A 21,169-nucleotide genomic window follows, 5' to 3' on the forward strand; every position below is an offset into this window, starting at 1 on the left:
CTCTTGCACATTTTAGGATCTTTTCTTTATGTTTCACTGTGGAGAGTTTAATTACAACGTGTCTTGGTAAGGATCTCTTTTTGTCGTGTTTATTAGGGGTTCTGTGGGCTTCCTGTACTAGGATTTCTCTGTCCTTCTCCAAACCTGGGAAATTTTCTGCTAATATCTCACTAAAAAGGCCTTCTAATCCTTTCTCTCTCTCCATGCCTTCAGAAACTCCTAGAACCCGAATGTTGGGTTTTTTAATAATATCCTGAAGATTCCCGACAATATGTTTTAGAATCCTAATTTCCTCTTCTTTTCTTTGGTCTGACTGTATCCTTTCCTGTTCTCTGTCTTCTAAGTCCGATATTCTCTCTTCTGCTTCACCCATTCTGTTTGTAAGGCTCTCTATTGTGCTTTTCATTTGATCTATTGAATTCTTCACTTCAGTCACTATCACAGTTTCCTGTTGTACTAGTTGTTTCGTTTCATTTTGATTCCTCCTTAATATTTCATTTTCACGAGAGAGATTTTCTATCTTGTCCATTAAGGATTTCTGTAGTTCAAGAATTTGTTTTTGAGAACTTCTTAATGTTCTTATCAATTTTTTGAGATCTGCTTCTTGCATTTCTTCTATATCATCATCCTCATAATCTTGAATTGGGGTGTCTTTTTCATTTGAGGGCTTCATGGTGACTTCCTTGTTTTTATTACCTTGGTTTTTGCGTTTGTTATTTGGCATATTGGAGATAGTTGGTTTCTTCACTGTGGTGCTTTTTCTTGTTATACTATGACTCTAGATTAAGTGGACTATCTGTTTTTGATGGAGCCTTAGGGCTTGAGATGGGTGTGGCCTGAGAGCTCTGTTTGGTGTGCCAAAGGTGACACTCCCAGGTTAGGCGTGGTAAACCTCTCTCTCTCTCTCTCTTTCTTTTTTTTTTTTTTTTTTTGATTCAAAAGGGAAGTTATTCTGCACAGCTGAACGAAGTTGGAGGTAGTTAGCAGGCAAATGATATACCCACAGGAGCCAGAGATCAGAAGCTCTTTCCCAAGGACCACACAGGGAATCTGTTCTGCCCTCAGAGTGGGCTCAAATTCTCCTTCAGTCTCCCACTGGGTTGCCAAAGTTACGGAATTATAGCGTCTCTGGAGAGTGCTCACGTGAATTCCGTGAGTTCTCTCCCCCACCGTCTCTTTTTTCACAGTCTCAGTTCAGTAGCACCACAAATTTACTAGGTCCTAATCTCCTGTTAATTCACCCCGCCCAGAGTCAGGTTTTTCTGCTAGGCTCAGGGCCGGTGCAGACCTGAGGTCGCTCTGCTTATGACGTATGTCCAAGATGGCGCCTGCTCTTTGTCTTGCTCGCCCTTGAGAGGTGAGCGGATAGAGAGAAACCCGTGTCCGTGCCAGTCACCTTTTTTTTTTTTTTCCCTCTCTCTCTTCCAGTTAGCCTGGTGAAGTTCCCCCCCCCCCCCCGGGTGTCGTTCCCTCTAGTCTCCTCTCTCCGCTTGCCTGCCAGTGTCTCGGGCTATTGAGGTTCGGCTCACCTCGCGTTCCAGCGGCTTGGTCCCGCGGCTCGGCTTGCGCAGCTCGGTCCCGCGGCTCGGCTTCTGCGCGGTGGGCGACCTTGTTCTCCCAGTAGGTCCTCCGATTCACGACCCCTCAATCCAGAAGGGTTTCCTCTGCAATATTTTCCTGGTTCTTTTTTCTGAGGCTACCGTAACTCCCCTTTTATTAAACTAAATTTTCCCGGACTATCGGTGCGTGCCTTCACTATTCCGCCATCTTGGCTCCGCCCCCCTGAACTCTGTTTATTCTTTTGCTACAAGCTTTTGGAACAATTTCCAGAGACTTTAAAAACAAATACTCATTACCAATAACCAGTCTTTGGCTAGAGAGGTTCTAAGGAGCTCATCATTTGTCTTTCTGGAATTTGTCCCCTTAGGGTCTTTAAAGTGCCCTTGGGTTAATTAATTAATTAATCTTAATTTTTTTTTATTTTTTATTTTTTTGACAGGCAGAGTGGACAGTGAGAGAGAGAGAGAGAGACAGAGAGAAAGGTCTTCCTTTTGCTGTTGGTTCACCCTCCAATGGCCGCCGCGGCCAGCGCTCTGCGGCCAGCACACCACGCTGATCCGATGGCAGGAGCCAGGTACTTATCCTGGTCTCCCATGGGATGCAGGGCCCAAGGACTTGGGCCATCCTCCACTGCACTCCCTGGCCACAGCAGAGAGCTGGCCTGGAAGAGGGGCAACCGGGACAGAATCCAGTGCCCCAACCGGGACTAGAACCTGGTGTGCCAGTGCCGCAAGGTGGAGGATTAGCCTAGTGAGCTGCAGCGCCAGCCTAATCTTAATTTAAAAAGAATACTTTTAATCTGTTCCGAAGGTGTAAATATGACAGTGTTTACTTTATTTGTTCATAAATGAGATTTTATTGATGTTGAGAATCAGTACACAGACCTTTCAATTTGTATGCAATTTGTAACATATGTAACGAAAATCTAAATAAAGCTTTAATTGTTATTCTTTTTTTAAAATTATTCCTGAGACTTTCCAGCTTCAATTTGGAAGCAACTCTTCCTTAAGAGGCTGTGATGTACCAGTATCTTCAAAGGTTGCTGTTAATAAATCCCACATTTCACAATTTAATATCATATATACGACATACTCAAATTACCAGTCTTTGACAGCACATTAACAAAATCATTAGGAAAACTGGACTCTCACAACCAAAGATGTTACAAAGCACCCATGGTTCCGACAGAGCAGTAAGGAGTGGTTTTCGTGGGAAACAATTCTAAACATGGGAGAAGTAACTGAAAATGTTCAAGACATATTAAATGCACAATGGAGATTCCAAATTGCCATTTAGTGTGCATTGCATTGTAGGATTTAAAAATCACCCCCAGCTATTGAATGTTAAGCTGACACCCAACATATTCAAAGCTTTCCCTAGTTCAAGACCTTACCATTTTCTGGTTATACCAGAAAATAAACAACCAGCAAAGGATTTCTCCTCTTAAAAAAAATGGGGTGAGGTGGGCTTCCTTCCTTCATAAAAAATTTTTCTAGAGCAAACAAACACTTGCATTTACAAAATAGTTGATCAAAATATTCCCCTGGATTGTAAAAAAAGGGAGACAGGGCCACTGATGAGACACAGTGTATGATCTAAATGTAAACGACCTGGCTCCTTTCCCTTCTGCTTCGTGAGAAACTGGACTCTCCTCATTAGTTTCTCCATTTTCTGCAGGCCAATCTTTAGCTTCTTGGTTAGCCACCCAGGCCTGTTTGCCCTTGCTCCTGTGTTCCCTTTTGCAAACACTTTTTTATCTGAGGACTTACCCTTCCGTACCCTTCCCGGGTGTGGGTTTCATTTCCAGCTTTGCAGCAGCTGGTTTAGCTACAACCACACCAAACTTTTGGGCTCTTCCTTCACTGCCCCTTTGCAAAGCTGACCTTTCTCTGCAGCTTCCTAAGTTTACTCTCAAGGGGTTCCTGAAATAGAAGATGCTACAAAAAGCCTCACTCTTCAAATCAATGCCATTGTCATTTTAAGGAAATTTTACCTTAATACATGCTTAATTTTTGTAATGTTAAAATTGACCATATTCTTATTTGTGCAAATAATATTCCACTAATTTTAGCTCCTTAAATGCCCTCAGCTGCCCCCTCAATAAGAACACAGAGTTTATATTTTCTTTTAGTGTATCTGGAAATTTATTTTTTGGACCTGTTTACTATCTAGAGATATAACTTGCCAACTTCTCTGTGAGAAGATCCTCAACCACCGTCGCTAAAGACATTCAGAACAGATGGCTGTTTTGTTGACAGCTACGCTTTTTAATCAGGACTAAAATTTCAAGTGACCACCAATTCATTCTTAGACTGAGGTCAGGCTGTATCATCTGAAATGAAGTATCAGAAATGTAGTAGAGATAATTTGTTCCAGTGAAAGTTAACTGAATATGTAATGCCAATCCAACTTTATTGAATATGTAATGTCAATCCAACAAAAAGGAGAGCATTTAAAAAATTGTTAGCAGAAACAATATATTATTTGCTTTTTCAAAAATTGCATTACAATGCCAATATTAGAGAGTAAAAAAGACATGATATGAAGCTCCTGAGATAAGACAATATACATTGGTTTGAAAAATTATCCTCTCAGTCACTTGCTTTTTTGATCTGAGGCAAATTATAGACCTGCTGTTAGTCTTGGTCCCTTATATGTTAAAAGTCACAATGATAACTTCTATATGTTATTGTTGTAAACTTTTAATATTTCATATAATGCATGAGCTAAAGGAAACACATCTTTGTCTCCTAAGATACTCAGTAGATTTTTCTATAACACCTTTGCTTCTCCTTCAGTAAAATAGACTAGTAAGACAGCCAAACAGTTAACAAAATGGATTCCACTCAGTCTGCTTACACCAAATAGTGTGATGTTGACAAATTATGCACCAATCTGTATCTCTGTTCTGCATATACTACAGTGAGTGTATGTGAAGTGCTTAGAACAATCCACACCATTTTATAAATATTCAATAAATATTAGCCATTGTTATTGTATTCTTAAAAGCAAAATACCATATGAAAACAGGATACAAAAAAAAAGGAATTCAGAAAAATTAAGTGATTTATTCCAAGTCCCAAGCAAACAAGTGGCCAAAAATATTTGGAAGCATGGAGATGGCATTACAGGTCTTCTGCTAACAAGAGAAAGACATAAAATTTCAGTTAAGTCACTGTCTTCATAGGCTTGAAAAAGAGTGGTCATTAGTGCAGAAAGCTCAGATGGGAGAGATAAAATAAAGAATCTACAACTCCTTGGAATTATACTACCCCCCAATTTAATATGCACAGATTAGATTTTCTCTTTGTTATCATTTCACATTATCTAAGATTTCATAGACTTTTTTTCTACATAGCTATTTCCTCTAATAAGTTCAATGAACAGAAATAAAATACCAACCAAACTTTAAAAATCAGCATGTAAGATCACATCAGCAAAATAATTTCACAAATGTAGGTCATGACGCAAGAGTAAAAAGCAAATCTTGAAATATGTAAATCATTGTGACCCATTTTTAGTTCAAATTATTTATAGTTTCACACAGATCTTCAGTTCTTTGGTTATATAGTCTTATTAATAATTTTTCATTTGAAGCTTTCATTTTAAGATCAACATGTTCATCTACTAATTTATTCTAGACTCAAACATCTACTGACAGTTAAAAATGCACTAAGAAGATGTTAATAGAAAACTTCAGAAAAGTTCTCACCTACTGAAAAACTGGACAGAGCTATTTATTTAGGTCTTTATATGGACCCCTCTCAGGTGAATTTATTTTATCACCAAGCACAGACTATATATGAAACAAAACACCTAATTTTGTTTAATTGTGTACATTTCAAAGAATTTGTTTCCTATTCAAAACAAGGAGTTTTTTCTATGAAGTTAGAGTTCAGTAATTTTATATTTTATCATTATAAAGGCTATTGTAACCCATTTAAATTGTGTTTATAATAACCAAGATATACATCTAGTATAGTATATATTTAGTATACATTTAGTCTAATAATTTTTCACCTTAATAATAAATGTTGCATTTGCAAAAGTATGACATTATTTCATCATTTTAGCCTAAGTCATACTCTAGACTTTGTTGATCCAATAAGGTATTTACCCAGAAAGAGGCATTCCAGGCTGAGCATATGCTGGGTTCCAAGTGCATGGGAATGGCAAAAACTATCTGCCTTCATATTTCTGGGGACGTGAGTCAGAAAGCAGATCAGAATGCAGATTAGCTCAGAGGGTGGGATGGGAAACCATGCAACCATATGTAAGCAAATTTAGAGTAAACAAATATTTAATGCATTGAAAAATGCCAGTTTTTAATGTATGTTTAGCTTTTCATTGGCATAATTTAATTTTCTGAATTTTCTAAATTTTCTGAATATTCATTATTTCCAAATATTAATTTAGTTAATTAATAAAATTCTAATTAAGCTGGCGCTGAAGTGAATGTGTTTACCTGTGATGAAATATTTTAAACAAATGAAATATTTTAGCAATTCATAATTACTGTTCTAAAAATATCACATTACTAAGTTTACTGTTTAATAGGAAAAGCTGCCTGTCCCACCCTTCTGCCATACGAAGCATTTTGAATTGATACTACACACTAAGTGGAGATGCCACACTGTGTAGTTGGCCCATTGTATGTTTTTCCAAATGGTTGTTTTCCCTTATTGAGCTGTGACTGGGTTTGTAAAGTCTAGTTTCACTTTTGTCATAAAGTAGGAAAAATTGTTACTGTCTGAGCAAAGAAAATAGAAAATTCATTCTTCTTAGGCACCAGGAAGTATCAGATGGAAAAGAAAATCTGAGCGGTTAATTGGCACATAACCAGAGAAACAGGCTCACACAAAATCTCCTCTTCCTCCGAGCATTGTTAAGTAAGAATGACCTGGAAAGGAGATAGGAAAAGGAAAGAGGGTAGGAAGAGATGAGAGGAAAAGGAAGATGTGAAGGACAAGTTTGAGTACAATTAAAATATTCACAATGTGGGCCAGGCATTGTAGTACAGCAGGTGAAGCCATCACTTTTGATTCCCACATCCCACAATACAGGTCCTGGGATGGAGTTAGTCTCTGTTTCAGATCCAGTTTCTTACTGATGTGCACCCTGGGAGGCAACAGATGATGGCCCAAGAATAGGGTCCCCATACCTCTATGGGAGACCTGGATAAAGTTCCTAGTTCCTGGCTTCATTCTGGCCCCTCAGTCAGTCCCTGCGCTGGCTGTGGCAGACATCTGGGGAGTGAGGCAGAAGCTGGAGGCTGTCTCGTCATCTTGGCTTCAGGGAAGAAGTAACATTCCTTGTGCATAATACACAATGGGGTTTTGTAAACTTGCAGATTCTGATTCAGGGGGTCTGGGGTGAGCCTGATATTCTGAGTTTCTAACATGTTCTCAAATGATACTGATGCTGCAGCATTTTGCATAGCATGGGAATAAAGGTTGGAGATGTTGATGTTTATTCCAGGCAAAGTGAAAATGTCAAGTCATGAACTAATAAAAATATTTGCTTTGGTAACTAGGATGGGAAGCAAGAGAAACAATCAGATAGTGAAGCTGAAAAAAAAAAGAGATTGTAAACAGTGTCAGCCTAAGGATTTGGATGATTATTTGATAAGCAGAGTGGAGCCTAGGAATGCATAGCTGCTGTACATTTGTTGGTAAGGAAGTTACACAGAGTCTAAAGGATAGAACCAGATGAGGTAGTCAGAGAGAGTGACAGGAACAATCGTTAAGAGACCACTGCCATTGCCCAGTGAAAAGAGTACCATGCTGAATTTTAGTACTACAGATGGACAAAGATCAAATTTGATACCTATTTTTGAATCAAGCTTACAGAAAACAGTGAATTATTAAATTATAATAGTTGTAATAAAAATAGTTAAGTTTCAAGATAAGAAACTTGAAATATGTAAATCATATTTTATATTTTATTTTGTTTTTACCAAAGAACTGCATACATTAAGTAAACCTAGACAAATAGGTAATACAGAAAAGCAAAGATTACAGGGCAGTTTGAAAATGACAAGGTTAACATTCACATAACTCCATATAAGAGAATGGGCATTTGGTCTAGCAGTTAAGATCCTAGTTGGATGCCCAAATCAGGGTACCTACATTCAGTGCTTGGCTCTTTCTGCTAATGTGGATCCTTTATGGAAGTGGTGATTGTTAGGAAACTGGCGCAGTTGTAGCCAGGTGGCTGCATGGCCCAGCTACCTGAGCCAGGCTCCACCCCCATCCTAATGGGATTCCCTGCTCCTGCTTCCCTGCCCACCCTCAGGCAAAGTTTTAAAAGAGCCTGTTCCTGCACACTGTGCTCTCTTGGCTCACGGTCCTTCTCTCCTGCACTCTCTTGGCTTCCCTCCTCTCTCTTCTCCCTCCTCTGTCTCTCTCTCACAGTCTCCTTCTCTTTTTTCCCTTCGCTGCCCCTTCACTCCAGTCTGTAGGGTGTTCCTCAATAAACCCTTTCCCTTACTCCAGTGTCTGGTGTGCTTTGCGATGTTGAGTATACAAAAGTTTTACCCAATTTAAATTAGCAGTTACACCTAAATGACTTAGGATGCTGATATATTTTTATCTGAATTTAATTGAAATTAAAATTGCATTCATTTAAGGCAAGTACTAATTACCCATTGCTGTTTCATTGAATACTGATTACCCGGAAACCTGTTAAAATAAATTGCAAAATAAATTCAGCATTTTACAAAGCAATAGTTTCAAAGGTAGTGGTATCCTAGATTTAAAGAAAAATTACAGTGAGCCAGGTCCACGCAGGAAATCTGATTTTCCTGTCTGGCTTGCTCAAGATAAAACAAAAGAACCCTCAGAAGGGTGGGATACCTAATTTGTTTCTCAATAAGCAAGGAGCCCAAAAGGATGGGACTACCCTTCCCTTGCTATTCTTATGGTAAGACTGGGACAAGAGAGGGACAAAAGACCAGTTGGAGACCGCCATTCCCAAACCGATAAGACAAAGATAGTAGACTTTGGGCCAGGACTGGTTCTAAGGTGGGAGGGGGAGATATCCTTAGAGTGGGGGTAGGAGCTAGGGAGGAAGTACACGTGGGCAGAGAATGGCTTTGAGGAATAGATGAGCAAGGGGCTTGAGAAGATGGAAGAGACTGCAGTGGAGGTGGGAGCAGAGGTTGACCCCGCCCCCTGGAATTCGGCAGGAGGGGGAGGTGAGGACGCAGCTGCTGCATGGGGGATAATGGCGCTGGAGCTTCAGCTGCTGAGGCCTCAGGAGGTGGCTGAGCCAATGCCTGTAGATTGGAGCGATAAGGAGGTTCATCTGCAGGATCAAAGGAGGTTGTGGTAGTGGTGGGAACAGGATCGGGGCAGAAGAAAGGATTTTTTTGCTCAGGCTTCTGCCCCCAGTGCGAATCTTGGAGACCAGAAGGACACAGGGAAGGTTTAGTTCGAAGACAGGAAAAGGCTTGAACGTATGGAATCTCCTTCCATTTTCCCAAATGCTCACGGAAGTGATAAAGATGTCATCAGGGTCAAACTACTCTGACTTCTGATCCCTCAGGGCCAAATGCACCACCATGGAGGGGCCACTTTTTGAGGGCTGGGGCCAATTTGAGAGGGACCATCAGACGGAACGTGGTTAGAGAAAAGTTCCCATTGCGACCTGTAGAGTCAGATCCGTGGATTGCAAGCGTCCTTGCATCCCCGCTATCTGACTAACAAGAGAATATGGGAACAGAAGGCGGGGTCGTCACCCAAGCGCCTGCTGAAGCCCAGGGCCTCGCCTGTAAAGAGGCGAAAAGAGATGGAGTCGTCACTCACACCCACTGTTGCCTGGACACAGTGTCCATAGAGGCTAAAGGCCTTAAGTAGAAGTAGGAGTGGTGGCTAGAGTCCAGTGCTATGACCTTTATGAGAGTAGTCAGGTGAGTATCCGACAGTAGACCACCACTCAAATAGCAGTTGCCGTGAGGGCTTCCCGTTCTTCGTCTTACCTCAAAATTTGGAAGGCTGATGTATGGATGGAGATTGCAGAGCATTCAGTGGCTTGGAAAGAGTTCCGGAGGTGTGCTTTGTGACCGGCAGAAATCCAGGACCCCAGAGCACTGGGGGACACTGGATTACCAATATGAGGCTATCCAACTCACGGCACCAATGTTATATCTTAATGTTAGCCATCGCAAAGCACACCGGACACCGGAGTAAGGGAAAGGGTTTATTGAGGAACACCCTACAGACCGGAGTGAAGGGGCGGCGAAGGGAAAAGAGAGAAGGAGACTGTGAGAGAGAGACAGAGGAGGGAGAAGAGAGAGGAGGGAAGCCAAGAGAGGTCAAGAGAGCGCAGGAGAGAAGGACCGTGAGCCAAGAGAGCACAGTGTGCAGGAACAGGCCCTTTTAAAACTTTGCCTGAGGGCGGGCAGGGAAGCAGGAGCAGGGAATCCCATTAGGATGGGGGTGGAGCCTGGCTCAGGTAGCTGGGCCATGCAGCCACCTGGCTACAACTGCGCCAGTTTCCTAATAGTGATATCTCAAGTAACTGAATTCCTGCTACTTACAGAGGAGACTGGAGTGTTCCTGGTTCCTGGCTTCTTGGCTGTTGTGTATATTTGACAAGTGAGCCAAAATATGGGGGCTTTCTGTCTAACAGTGTCTGTGTCTCTGTGCCTCTCAAATAAATAAATAAAAATTAAAAAGAAAAAGACATCTCTATGGGTATATTGATTAGAGCCTTAAGAGATTTGGAATTTAAATTGTGGAAATGGCCATTGTTATTAATAATCAGAAGATGAAAGGAATTGCCCTAATTGATCATAGTGCATAAAACCAATATTTCTTCTTTTCCATATATTATTTGCATTAAATAGAGGCTACTTACAACCATAGCAAAAGCAATTTTGAGAGAATGCAAATGGTAGAAAAATAATGAATTTGTATATATAATGGGTATGTGTGTAGGCAGATACAGAAAATGAACTTGGAAAAGTAGTTTCCATAATATCTGCTCCTTGAATTAGATGGTAAAAGGTGTATACTTTTTTTGGGCTAGAGAAACAATCCCTATTTTCTAGTAGATGTCCCTGGAAAAATTGTCAGCAAGGGTCAAGGGCAACCTTCTGTAGGTTCTGGCTTCCTGGCTGGTAAATTGCCATATCCAAGATTAAAATTGATGCTTACTGAAAATTAGAAAGATTGCTGATGCCAGGCAGCTTGTCAATATCCAAACCTCTAGAATCCCACCCAGAAGAAAGGCATTTCCTCCTACCCATTAGTTGTTCTGTCATTGTACCAAAATTAAAAAAAAAAAAAAAGTTTTAGGAAAGGAATTATTGTATAATAAAATTATGTATACACTTTTATGATAAATTCCAGAATTTCTCAAACATTGGAAAATCACTTTATTGATAAGTTATTTCTATTCTTTATCTGGGCAATTTTCTGTAATTAGATATGAGAAAATAAACATTCCGGTTCTGTACATCTTGTATACATTTGAAGAGGTTTCATTAGAAGACCCAATACTGTGGGAGAGGGCAAATTTTTAATTCAAATAATTTCATCCCATAGCATATATGTTTAGGAATTACAGAAAGTTGAACCATAATATTCTAAGCAGCTCAGTTAGCCTTCACTTTCAAAATTACATTTTTTTTAATACTCTTTCATTCTATTGATGTGAGGAAAATCCCTCGGCTTCAATTAAGAGCGGTTGGAGGAAATAGCAATAATAAAAGTTCAGCTCTAAGAACTGTATAACAAAATGATTACAGGCTCTGGCGGCCAGCCAGGCTGCAGGGCTGTTTTTCATGGGTGTTACTTTACTGCCAGTACCTTCATGACATTTGTACCCTGACACCAGAAGTGCTAACAGCTGCAGTGCCGGTGGTAGAAAAGCAGGAAGGACCTTTCTCAGCTTTAGTTGCTCTCAAATTCTCAGTGCCCTTAGAGAATAAAGTCTATAAAAACCGACTTCAGCCTGCTCTCTTCTTTCTGACGAGTTTGTGGTGGTGTCTGAGAGGCAGTTTTGCTCCGTGACATTGGGCTTAGGGGACATCAGAGGTTTTTGAGACAGAAGACACATGTGGTAAATGTGTGACAAATAGCAGTGACAAGGTCGGTGTGGGAGTTCCTGGTTTTGTGAAATGAAATATTTCAACCACCAGTACCGTGCTTGGTTGTTTATTGCAGGCAGATCTTTTGACCCCCCCTGGGCCCCACTGAGTAAGCCAAAAATGACTATAGAAGAAAACATTCTAGTTGGATGGTATTCTTAACTAATACTGACAGATGTTACAGCGGGACTTCCAGTGGCTGCTCCTAATGGCAGAGCTTCAAGCTCTCAGGAAACAAGAAGGGTCAGAAGACAAGTGCACATATGTGAGGAAGGAGTTCAAATGATAAAGTGTGAGATGCAGTTTCTAGTTTAGTTTTGGATCTTTTCCAGTCTGCCTTCATTCAGGTTATTCTTGGCATCTCAGTGTGTAGCTAACATTTGGGCATCCTCTAGAGAGTTCAAGTCCTGCAAAGAATATATAGCTACATACTATTGGGGGCCCATTTTGCACAAATAATTATTTATTTTGGAGGAAGGTTGTATATTAAGTATAATTAACTTTTCATAGTTTGAAAAGTATCAGGGCCAGCGTTTTGACACAGTGGGTTAAGCCACTGCCTGTGATACTGGCATCCCAAATGAGCTCCAGGTCCAGTACTGATGCTCTCATTATGATCCAGCTCCCTGTTAATGCACCTCAGAAGCCAGAGAAAGATGGCCGAAGTGTTTCTGTCCCTGACACCCACATGGGATACCCAAATAAAGCTCCTGGCTCCTGGCTTTGTCCTGTACCAGCGGTGGCAGTTACAGCCATTTGGAGAATGAAGCAGTGGATGGAAGATCTCTCTCTCTCCTCTCTCTCTCTCTCTCTCTCTCTCTCATAACTCTGCCTTTCAAATAAATACATTTTGAACCACAGTATTTAGGAGATACCCTATAACAATTAACTTACTATACTAAAATGTCCTATGAATATATCAAACAGTATTACTTTCTTTTTTAAAGATTTATTTATTTTCTTGAAAGGCAGAGTTACACAGAGAGAGAAGGAGAAGCAGAGAGAGATAGGTCTTCCATCCGCTGGTTCACTCCCAATATGGCCGCAATGACTGGAGCTGCGCCGATCCAAAGCCAGGAGCCAGAAGCTTCTTCTGGGTCTCCCACGTGGGTGCAGGGGCCCAAGGACTTGGGCCATCTTCTACTGCTTTCCCAGGCCATAGCAGAGAGCTGGATCAGGAGTGGAGCAGCAGGGACCAGTATGACTTTATAGTTGATGAATTGATGAGAAATTCTTTGAAAATTATGTGTTTAATTTCATAACTGGACTCTTTTTGTACTTTTCTGTAAACAAATTCACAATCCAAGTGTAAAACTCCCCTCTTGATATTTCAAACATTCTATAAACACAATAAAAATATCTTTTAACAATACAAAAGCCCACAAATGTAAGAGGTTTGAGAGAAATGTTATTTGAAATGCCAAACCAAACAGAAAAGGGAAAGAAAAACTTGTAATTAATCAATTAATGTGGCCATTAATTCTGTTTATTTGAGTGCAATAGTGGAAGTCCAGAGGAGTTAAGAGAACTTATGATTTTATGCAACTAATGAATGACTAGAACTTAGTATGCTGATTCCCAGTCCCCAGGTTCTGTCTACTGCAGAATCCCTGGACATGCTCTGTAAGCCTTGACATCAATCGGATTAATCTATTTTTCTTCAAGCACTTAGGCTGTACTTAAAGTCAAAATGGAAACCTCAACAGGAGAAAACATAAATAAGTTAATTAAATATGATGGCATCACATCATAGAAATTTCAAAAATTTTGAGAATTAAATGGCTTTTCTTTGCAATTAATTCTCAGTTGGGCAATTGAAGAGAGAGAAGCATCAACCAAAATGTCCACAGGGAAACCGGCACATTTTTTCCATTTCACTGCTAATGAGCCATTTTCACCTGACTCCTGCTCCCACCACTCCCCCATGAAGAACCAGCTGTCAGTTTCCACAGCTGAGCAGGTTTGCTACCAGACAGGTGGCAGCAGGGTGGGGAAGAAATCTTGTCAGTGGGATATAGTTAATCTGGAATTAGGATGATCCACCTGGTATCATTAAAAATTGACTACATATCATGAATGATTAACTACAAAATCTTCAACAGTGAAATTAGAAGTTAAGGGTTTAAATATCTTTAAAAGGTAAATAAGAACATTTGATGTTAATGGAATATTTGAGCAGTCTTATAACAGTATTTGACCAAGAATGCATTTAGAAATGAAAGAAATGTGTATCCTGTTTATAAAAAGGAGTTTTGGACTTTGCTATTCCAGATTCAGATATTTACTGTGTAACCTTCACTCTATAAGCTCTCAGAAAAAAAAAATCTTTCTTGATATTAATAACATTGAGTTGAAGCTTAAGAAGTTTAATGCATGTGGAAGTACTTTTTACACTGTGATACTTAATACTTGATGTGTAAATGTATGAAAAGTAGTGTTTTCATTGATAATTATTTCATGAGTTATTTTTAATTCTTGCAACAACCCACATGACTCTTCTCATCCTCCTTGCCACACAGTGCTTGATCCAGTTCTCACTTCTCACAAGCTTGAAAGTCACTTCTGTAAAAATCTTCCCGGATTGCTCAGTAACGAGCTGGATGACTTCCCTGTGATTCCATGTGTATTAGTCCATTTCTTATTGCTACAACAAAATCCCTCAGGCTGGATTATGAATGAAAAAAAAAGGTTCATTATCTTGCAGTTTTAGAGACTGAAAGTCCAGAAAACATAACATGGACTCCGGATGCATCACTCTGGATGGCGTCATAGGAGGCGCATACAAGAGGGAACAGGTCACATGGTGAGTCAGGAAGACAAAGATGGAGGGGCTCAAGTGCCAGGCTCTCTTTTATAACAGCTCACTCTCAAAGGAATTTACTATGGTCCCAAGAAAATAACATTAGTCCTATGTGTACCAAGCTGTGCCTTTTAAAGGTTTAGCCTCTTCCCGACACTGCTGTAGTGATGATCAAGTCTCCAGTACATGACCTTTGGAAGACAAGCCACATCCAAAAACATATCACCATAGTGCTTTTGCTGAATCCTTATCACAATACTTATCACACAAAGTTGAAACTAACCATTCATCTTGCTGTCTTACTGGACCATAAAATGCTTAAGATTAGGGTGTTTTTCTTGTTCATGTTTAAATTTCCAAAAAGTAGCACAGTGTGTAGCATATAATGAAGATTAAATTATATATAATATATTCAATTATATATCTTATATTTATAGTTTAAATCAATTAGTTGTACACATACATATAAAGTACAGAAACATAAGTAAAGAAACAAACATTCACATCCAGCCATTTATCTGATTTCCAGTTTGACTCATAATTCTGGTTACAGCATAATAAAAATTTCAAAGTAGGCCAACCATGGAATGCAGAGAGATAAATTCAATGACAATGAAGAACAGATTCTAATTTAATCAGAGTGGTAGAGGAAGAGGAAAAGAAACTGATCTGAGATATATAAGAAGGTCAAATAAGCATGTTCGGTAAAGAATAGAATTCATGTTCCAGGAAGAATGAGACATTGGAAATGTGTGTCATATTTTTGTCTTATGCAGTTGGGATGTGAGTAGACTCATTCACTGAGACTGAGTGCATTGAAAAATGAATGATCATTGTTACTGTCATGGTTGGGAAGGGAGAAAGAAAAGCAGACATAGCTCTTGGTTCAGTTCATACATGTCAATTTTGTCATGACTTTGAGAAATCCAAAGGAGAAAGGGAGTGTAACTTTGAAAGTTTTTTGTGTGTAGGTGCTATACTATAGTCACAGATGGCCTCAGAAGAGATTCCTTATTTAAAGAAAAAGAGAAACAAACATTGATAGGAGCCCTCTAAACCATAACAATTGGGATATTGAATATGAAAGGTAGATAACAGTGAGAGAGAAATACATGATATATTAAAATGAGAACAATAAGTATAGATATCTGTTCTGTGGAACATGGTTGTGTTGTCTAAGAGTGAAATAAGGCCAAAGGTGAAGGAGGATATGGTGTTAGGAAAGGGTGATGGCTACATTTTTGTGTCAACTAAACATTTGGTAAATATCATTCAGAATTATTCTGAGTGTGTCTGTCAGAATGCTTCTGGATAATATGAACATTGTAATCAGTTGAGCAAATAAAGCACATTGCTCCTCTGCACTGCGAGTGGGCCCCACCTTTTGGATGAAGGCCTGAATGGACCAAAGAAGGTGACTTCGACTTCCACCCAGGTTAAGGGCGATTTCCCATGCCTAATGCACTTTGAGCTGGGACTCTGAATTCCACCCTTCCTTGCTTCCTTCCTTCCCTTTATTTTTTGTCCCCTGCTTTCAATCTCAAACTAAAACTTCCTATATCTTTGAGGCTGGCATCCTACTAATATAAACACAATCTTGAACTCTCCTGGGCCTCTTTCTGCTAACTGAAGACTGGGCGTTTTTTGTCTGCATCATTACATGAGCCAATTCCTTCCACAGCCGTGTGCGGCAGAAGAGCTTGCAGTCAATGTCAGATCACTCACTATACTATGGTAGTTCAAAAGATTATAACAAAGCTGAAAAAAATATCATTCTTGGATTGACATCATGGCCATGGTAACATCATAGCAGAATCCATTACTCATATGTCTGTGGTGTTTCAGGTGTGAACAAATTTACTGTGCTGCCAGTGATACTGATGTGTATCATATCCAGTTTTATACAGCACAAAAAACTTGATACTGATAATAAACAACTATGTTAATGGTTTACATATTTACCTTTCTATACTTTTTAATCATTATTTTAGAATGTACTTATTCTAATTCTAAAGGCTCATTGTGAAACACTTTATGCCATATTATTTCGGAAGCAGCCAATTCATCTGGACTCACTTGCATCAAGGGTCAAGCGATTGATCTATACCATCTGGGTTTGAGTAAATTCATTATGATGTTTGTATAAGGATGAAATTAACTATTCCTGCACTTCTCAAATCATATCCCTGTCACTAAGTGATACGTAACTCTTATTTATATATCTTACATGATTGTATATCAATATTTAAGATGGAGGAGCCTGAAATGTATTTAATATCATGTACAACATATTTAGCTCTAAATACTGTGAAAATAATCTCATTGAGATTTTAGGTCATGTGGTATGTGATGACCAGTGAATCCAATGATCATGTGTACAGTTATGTATCTTCCTGTGTTACATGTGGCAGTTGTTCCTATGCAATGTTATAAGCAAGTTCTATGTTAATGAATCAGACTTCAAAGACTTGCTAACCTCTTACAGAGTTCTACTAACTGAAGAACTGTGGGCTAGAGAGGAAACTCAAACTTAAAATTTGTTTTGATTTCAGTCAAAGGAATTCTTTCCCTTCCAGGGTTTAACGATATTCATGTAGTCAACTTGCTACCAAGTAGCTTTTTGAAATACTTGTGGAATAAAACTGTATTTGTGAAAGGTAATGGAGCGCCTCAGTGTAGCTCTGTATTGCAGGCAGATTGGGCTTTCCATGTGGACGTAATCGGGTCATCTTTAGTTGAGGTTGTACCCTTGGTTTGTGGACCATGAATAACTTCTATACATGTCAACATAAGTGCACTGTTAATGAGTTATTGTGCTTACTCTAGAATGGTTGATGGCAGACCAGCTTTAGTTAGCCAATTAAGTCATTCTGTATATTAGTTTTAGTTTATCTGGTGCCTTTTCCTTAATTGGTAAATTCATATATCTATACTCCAGATCTCTTTGTCTTCTCTGGTATCAATTTGGTAAGCTAACCATAATATCATATTGTGGCATTAAGCTAAAATGATAGCAGATTATTTCCTGACTATCCTGAAACTTAGAAGTTAAATATAAAAATATTACCAATTTTTTACGTCTTCTGAGGGCTTTCTCATTGGCTTTACAGGATTCTTATCAGCTTGCTAGTGTTTCTGAGGTCTCTTTGTTAGTACAAATCCCCTATTCTTATAAAGAAATCAATTATATATCACTTAGTATAAAATGATTTTAATAAGTGAATTTGCAAGAAGTTTTAGAAATAATGACAACATAAAATAATTGTGTAGAAGGTTTTCAGGAAAACTTTAAGAATATCTGAAACTTGGCCGGCGCCGCGGCTCACTAGGCTAATCCTCCGCCTAGCGGCGCCGGCACACCGGGTTCTAGTCCCGGTTGGGGCGCCGGATTCTGTCCCGGTTGCCCCTCTTCCAGGCCAGCCCTCTGCTGTGGCCAGGGAGTGCAGTGGAGGATGGCCCAGGTGCTTGGGCCCTGCACCCCATGGGAGACCAGGAAAAGCACCTGGCTCCTGGCTCCTGCCATCGGATCAGCGCGGTGCGCCGGCCGTAGCGCGCCGGTCGCGGCGGCCATTGGAGGGTGAACCAACGGCAAAAGGAAGACCTTTCTCTCTGTCCCTCTCTCTCACTGTCCACTCTGCCTGTCAAAAAAAAAAAAAAAAAAAAAAAAAAAGAATATCTGAAACTTGAAAAGGAAGCTAAATATAAATAGAAGCTGTTCAGAGAGGAAGGGTGGGAAAGTCATTTGAATCGTAAATAACAGCACTACATAATCACTTACAATTACTATGTTAGCACAAAAGATTATATATCTTTTTTTTTTTTTTTTTTTTTTTTTTTTTTTTTGGACAGGCAGAGTGGACAGTGAGAGAGAGAGAGAGAGAGAGAGAGAAAGCTCTTCCTTTTTCCGTTGGTTCACCCCACAGTGGCTGCTGCGGCCGGCACACCGCGCTGATCTGAAGCCAGGAGCCAGGTGCTTCTCCTGGTCTCCCATGCAGGTGCAAGGGCCCAAGCACTTGGGCCATCCTCCACTGCACTCCCAGGCCACAGCAGAGAGCTGGACTGGAAGAGGAGCAATGGGGACAGAATCCAGTGCCCCGACCAGGACTAGAACCCCGGTGCCGGCGGCGCCACAGGTGGAGGATTAGCCCAGTGAGCCATGGCACCAGCCGATTATATATAATTTTAAGGCTTAGTTTTTATAAGTTATTTTCATGCAAAGTCTTATTGTTTTCCAAATCATTGTCACATTAAGAACAGAAAATAACAAGCATATTCTGTTAGAGATAGTCATTCTGGAGTAAGGCAAAAATAGTTCCAATCTAATAAGAGAAAACTGATAAATTTTTAAAAAGTTGGAAAAGGATTTAGAAATGTAGAAAATAAGTGGAAAGTGTCAAGTTTATTGTATGGCTTTTGAAACTAAGATGATTATAAAGACTTTGTTTTCTTTGTAAAGTTAGATTAAAATAGTAAAAAAAAATATAAGACAAATTCATGTTGACTAGACAAGAGTGAAGTAATGCAGTGCTATGAAACATGAGATACATCATACTATTTTTGAGTAAGTCACCTAGGATGACTTACGGTAAAATTAAATTTTTTTAAAGTGGGGAGAAAAATATTGATTGGTTTGTTAGTCCATTTCTTGTTGCTCTATAAGAATCCCTAAGACTGAGTAACTTATGAAGAAATGGAGTTTATTTAGCTCACAATTTATGAAATCAAAATTTATGTAAATCATGTTGCTCCATCTAGAGAGGGCTATGCCTTGTGTCAAGTAATGGCAGAGTGGTTAAAGATACACAGGTACATGCAGAAGGAAAGCAAAAGGAAATTCACTCATTTTTAACAGCCTGCCTGCTATCTTCATAACTGAAACCCAGTCGTGTGAGAGCAGGAATTCACTCAAGAAAGGCATTAAATCCATTTATGAGGACTAAGTCCTAGTGACCCAAACATCCCTCTCCACCAACATTGCCACACAATGCATTGAGCCTCTACATGAGTTTGGTGGAGACAAAAACTCTAATCAAATTAGCAAAGGTCCTGTTCTATCATAAGATGTGACTTAAGATAGCAGATGTAAAACTCCATTTCTGACTTTTCAAAAATGATCCTTTGAGTAGACAGAAGCTCTGATATCATGATGCCCTGAAATGGTAAAAGGCTATCTTGATTTAGAATAAGTTCATGGCAGGAACTTAAAGAACTCTGACTTGACTCTAGATGGAGTCTCTTCTTTACAACATACTGCCTAAACAACAGGCATGAGCTTATTAGGACACAAGGCTGAAAGGTGTTGATGCTGAGGAACTAACTTGAGGAGAGACTTTGAAAAGAGCAATCACCAGAACAATACTGTTCATCGTAATTGTTTTTTAGGTATCTCAATAATTAAAGTAGAAAAATAATAATTGGAAATATTTATCAAATATGTATTATGTACTAAGCTTGGTAGTGAACCTTTCATATGTATTATATGATTTAATTTTTCTCAGTATCCCTATAAATTTGGGGAAAATAATACACTCTATAATCGCTAAGAAATTATGATATGATACAAATATGGGATTCTGACTTTCCAAAAAATTCTTCTTGATAGCCCAAATGAAAGGAAACAGCTCTTCAATACATAAATGAAAGGTTCTGCTGATTGCTTAAATAACTGCTTCTCTGACAAACTTTATAAACACCAAAAAAAAAATCATGCTAGCCTTTTAACAAAATTTTGTTTACTAAGGAAGAGAGCAGAAATTTATAATATTCACAATATTAAGGAAGGAAAGAAGAAAAGAAAGGAGTGGTATGCAATGAAGGAAGATGGATAATAAAGAAATGCCAGGTGAATAAAGGGAGGAACCAAGAATAGAAAAAAGAAACTTGTTCATAATTCATAACTAAAAATGGTAACAAATTGTTGAGAATACAGTGATTGATTTGCTTTTTAAGTAAATTTAGAATATAATTTCCTCACATAATTTTGTATTTTTAGACTGATATTTAAAAATAAGATTTCTATATTGCTAAAAAATGTGATTTTGTTGACTAAAATGTTTATAGTATGTACTTGGTATCTGAAATACAAACCAGGTTTAAAGAAAATCTGTTGATGTTCTGTCATTTTTGACTGAAGAAACTGTAAATTTCTTATGATCCCAACTGATATAAATAAAGAGTCATAGAGCTAAAAATCTTGTTTGTGAAGACAACCTGCTCATGAAATAATGCACCTGGAATTTTTCCCTACTCTTGGTAGTTTCTTTTTCTTTTTTTTTTTTTTTTTTTTTGGTAGTTTCTTATCGTGGGATCTCAGCTGATGGCTTAGGTCGCGCTGAAGCCCTCCATAGATCTTGTTTTCCAGAGATTACATTCCAGTTTAGTTATTTGAGATATGTTGTGAGTATTTTTATGCTTTGTTTTGATGCTGGGACATTGATAAATCTAGTAAAAGTACACTTTATAGAAATAAAAATTAAATTAAAAGGAGACCTTCATTGAAACAGTGAACTTAGTGCAAGTGAAAAGAATAGTGTTCACACAATTGCATGTTCTCTGAGGGTCACCAGAGAATAGGCTAGAAAGTAATTCTCAAAAGCATTTTACACTTTAAACAGATATAAGCTTTTAAGAAAAATACATAATATCAGTCCCTTAAATAGGTTTAAGAATAAAATATCATTGAAAATACTTGGAATAGCATAATTTTTATAAAATAT

At 38.9% G+C, this 21,169-nt stretch overlaps 1 protein-coding gene across 1 annotated transcript in view; it reads left to right on the forward strand.

Annotated features, from left to right (window-relative positions):
• Window positions 1-21,169, forward strand: part of CNTN5 (contactin 5) — a 1,373,625-nt gene that overhangs the window by 304,051 nt on the left and 1,048,405 nt on the right. The window lies entirely within an intron of this gene.

This window comes from Oryctolagus cuniculus, chromosome 1 (assembly GCF_964237555.1).
Source record: "Oryctolagus cuniculus chromosome 1, mOryCun1.1, whole genome shotgun sequence".
In the NCBI taxonomy this organism is placed as follows: domain Eukaryota; kingdom Metazoa; phylum Chordata; class Mammalia; order Lagomorpha; family Leporidae; genus Oryctolagus; species Oryctolagus cuniculus.